The 4,230-nt window shown below is 45.1% G+C and overlaps 1 pseudogene; it reads left to right on the top strand.

Annotated features, from left to right (window-relative positions):
* The first annotated feature begins 335 nt into the window (after positions 1-335).
* Positions 336-3,387, top strand: LOC125908403 (uncharacterized; annotated as a pseudogene).
* Positions 3,388-4,230: the final 843 nt, after the last annotated feature.

The raw sequence follows: 4,230 nt of genomic DNA, 5'->3' as shown, positions 1-4,230 counted from the left end.
TAAACAATCGAGACGGGGTTTAATAACCTTCGACAAAAGCTTGTAGTCTGTGTTAAGGAGTGATATAGGTCGAATTGAAGACATGGTATCTCCCCTTTTTCCTCACCAGCACTATGACCCCGTTGACGAAGCTTCGAGGAATTTCTCCGCGGAGTGCCTCATTGATCACGAGCCCAAGCTCGCGCTCGATGACGTCGAACGCGCGGAGATAAAACTCTTTGGGTATTCCATTCGGGCCAGGGGACTTTCGAGACTGGGAGTTTTTGATCGCATAGAGGATCTCACCAGAAGTGATTTCCTCCATGCAACCATTATTGAGCTCACAATCCTCAGGAATGACGCGTGTGCATGTAAATGTGTCGTCTGTTTGTGTGTTGTCTGTGGTGTATAGCTCTGAAAAGAAGCTCCTAATGTGAACATTTATCGCGTCTTTATCAGTTAAGGATGTCCCGTCTTCAATGTTTAGTTTTTCGATCACAGTTAGCCTCCTCCTCCTTTCCTCAAGCTGGAAGGTCGAAATGTTTTCGCCACATACGCGGGTTTCATTGATACGTTTGAAGTCCTCGGAAAAACGTCTCTGAAGGAGAAGCATTTTGCCTTTTATACGATTGATATTCGTCAACTCGTAAGGATCAGACAGATATCGCTCGTATGAGGACTTCAACCCTCTGTAGAGGAGTTCGTGGTGCAAGTGGAAACTTCGGAATCTCTCATTTGTTTTAATAGTTTAATAGTCCAGCGGAAAAATGATTTTATTTAAAGCTTCGCGAACTCCACCCTCCACGAAATCCACGTACCGTAGTTTCGACGCTGTTTAGTCCAGTTATTCCACTTGCATCTGAACTCCTCCAGGTTTCCTTCAGTTAAAACGCGTGGCCTCAGCTGCCAATAATCGTTTAGGTCAAACGATTAGGCGGGGTTGTTAGGCAGAGGTGCACTGTGAGTGCCTTGTGATCCGAAAAGGAGAGCACATGCATATCGGTAGTCCTTAACTGTGTTACCAGCGAAGAGGAGACATAACAACGATCGATGCGTGACCCCGAACCACTAGTGATGTAGGAAAACTTCACAGAGTTGCCTCTGAGAGCCTCCCAGCTATCACTCATACCCATGTTTACGGCGTTTTGCAGAGCAAGGCTGAAATTCCCCCCACCCGTGACATCCTTCGATTTCAACACACAGTTGAAATCGCCCGCAAGAATGACATGAGGACATGCATTCCGCAGCTAGAATGCATCGGTATGGTTGAAAAATTCCTCCCGCTTCGCCCTACGCTGGCTTCCCGAAGGAGCATAAACATTACACAGGGTGGCTATATTCTCCAACCGAACGTAGATCAGACGTGAGTCTAAGCTGCGCTCGACGTGAGAAATTTTTAAATGGTCCCGTAAAGTGATCGCCGTACCCCTCCTCGACGCGTCAACATTAGACAAAAAATTGTATCCTGGAAGCGCTAGATCTGTATGATATACTTCCTGCAGAAATATAACATCCAGATCCATCGTCCTGATAAATGTCTTAAGAGCTTCTAATTTCGTTGCGCTGAATATGGTGTTGATGTTAATAGTAGCTATATTATAGCCACTACTAACAACTGATCCTATATCATTGGTCACCGTATCCATCGCAACGAAATTCAGAGTTTGTTAGTGGTAGTGGCCTTTTTGGATGGTCGACCAGGCTTACGCTTGGCGTAGTATCGTAAAGCTGTTCATAGATGAACTTGAGGCGTCACTCTCGACATCTGACTCAGTGGTTCGCTTACGTGTTACCATTCACGGTTCATCCGTGGAAGGGCCAGGAAAGAGGGCAGGAAGGACATCGAGCGGTACCTTTAAGGCCAATGGAGCACTTGTTGCCTGGGTTGCTAAACCCAGCGACGACAGCACCAGGGACTTCGGCAGTAGCAGGAGCGGCGGCAGCAGCAGGATCATCCGTGTCCATAGCGCATTTCCGTCGCGCTCCGTGATTTTTCAATAATTTTCTTGTGTTTCCTGCGTCGCATCGCATTGTTGCCTTTTCTACGGACTATTAAACTGTTTAACATCATCGCTTCGTCTTGGCGAATTGTTTAGTTGCATCACAACTGTGGTTTCCTGCTGTTTTTTCCTGCTCGGCTTAGCAGTGTTGTGCTGTGATTACGCGTGATTTCGCGATGGCGGCTATTTGCTTCTCGTGTGCTGAACCGCTAGAGGCCACCGGCTGCATCATCAGTTGTGCATATTGTGACGCTACGTTCCACCGCGGCTGTTGCAAATTGCCCCCCGAGCTGATTGACGCAGTATTGTCCAATGTCGACCTGCACTGGAGCTGCATTGGCTGCACTAACATGCTTAAAAATCCGCGCTGCCGTTCGGTAAAAGAAATAGGCGCCCAGGTCGGTTTCCATGCCGCCCTCAACTCAGCTGTAGCAGCTATTGGCAAGCTCGTTGAGCCTATTGTCGCCGAAGTTCGCAGTGGTTTTACCCTCCTTCAAACTGCATCCACGTCTCACAATCGGAACTCTGATCCTCGACCAGCTACTGGTAGAAAGCGGAGGCGTATAATCGAGGATTCGGCATCTCCTGGTGTAAACAAAATTGTAAACAGTCGCGGCAACATCCTTTGTGCCGCGTCATCGCCAAACGCATACACCAACACCACGATTGCCGTCCAGCCGGCACCTACACAACCGCATGAACTGGTGGGAACCGATCCGTTATCATCACCGCTTCAAGCTGCACCTCGTGAGCCATTCACAGATAGGATCTGGATCCGCCTATCCCGCTTATCAACGGCCGTCACTGTGGAACAAGTGGTCGCTTCTGTAAAGCGTCGCTTAGCCACCGATGACGTTATAGCGTATTGCCTGCTGAGAAGAGGGGTTAGTGTGGACAGCATGAATTGGCTTTCATTCAAAGTGAGGGTCCCGGCCATCCTTCGAGATGCGGCACTCACACCATCCACCTGGCCCGTCGGTATCGGTGTACGTGAGTTTTTTCAATCCCGTCAACACGACCACCAAACCTCATCTCCTATAGCCACCCGAAACCGCTTTACAACACGCACACCAGCTACTAGTACTGATCACCGCTACACCACACGCACACCAACAACGACTCACCGTTTAGCCGCACGCACGTCTACTCCACCTGGTCCTGAAACAACATCATCACAACAGTGTCACCCCCCGGTGAATGATACCTTGGAAGCACCCAACTCAACACTTGTTTCTGGACCGCCCCAAAACCACCGTGCTTCATCTCCGCACCTACACCAGTCTACAATCGATCGCTTTTTTCTCAACTAGACGAAGTTCCGCTCATTGCACGCAACAAACACGCCAAGCCTCATGCTCTGACAACGCAGCTCAATTGACTTACCGTATACCCGCTTTATCCAACCGCCACAATGCACAATGGGCAGTTTAGAACAAATTGCGGGATAAAATTATTTTTGCAGAAATTGTTAGTTTTTATCGTTTGTAGTAAAGTATTATGATAGTAAATAACATTTTATTTGTAGTTCGCATCCATACCACCAGGTGGCGCTACATAAAATAGTGTTTTAAGGGATCTTTGCTTAGCTTTATTAATGTTGTGTGTTTTTTTTCTTGTATTATTTGTTGCTAATAGTATAAACCATTTTAAAATATACTGTAATGTTCCATAATGAAGATTAAATAAATAATAATAATAATAATATATAAACAAAACATAATAATTTTGAATAAGATAATTTTTTCTGCTTTGTATAGGACAATTGTAGCTAATTCTCGTCACTTTTACTCACAGGTAGTACAAATATTAAAAATTTACATACACAACTTAGGTGGATGCTATTACAAGCTCCTGACGTCTAGTTCACTTTTCTAAAGACATGAATAAAGGCATTTAAATAATTAGATAGAGCAGGTGCATTGAAATAAAGTACTTCCCAAATTCGTAATGAAAAGCAGCACATATTGTTTGTCTTTGAATATTCATCCAATACCTTTCCAAGTCCTGTACTGCCTTCAGAAGGGGTAATAAAATTAAAAATCCTTCCTGGTTTTACAACTATCTGAAAAAATCAAAATTGCACGATAGCTACAAACTAAGTATTTACTTCATTTGTAAAGTTAAACCCTGTCTTTGTTTTAGTGCGTGTAGCTACTGATATTGAACTGGTTAACGAATCAGAGGAATACAGCTCATTATACAAAATGTCCTTCTGGATGCATTTTCTTTCTTGAAAAATATTCTTTGTAGC

The sequence above is a fragment of the Anopheles coluzzii genome, chromosome 2 (genome assembly GCF_943734685.1).
Source record: "Anopheles coluzzii chromosome 2, AcolN3, whole genome shotgun sequence".
NCBI classification, from domain to species: domain Eukaryota; kingdom Metazoa; phylum Arthropoda; class Insecta; order Diptera; family Culicidae; genus Anopheles; species Anopheles coluzzii.
This window is presented reverse-complemented; position numbering and strand designations above follow the sequence as displayed.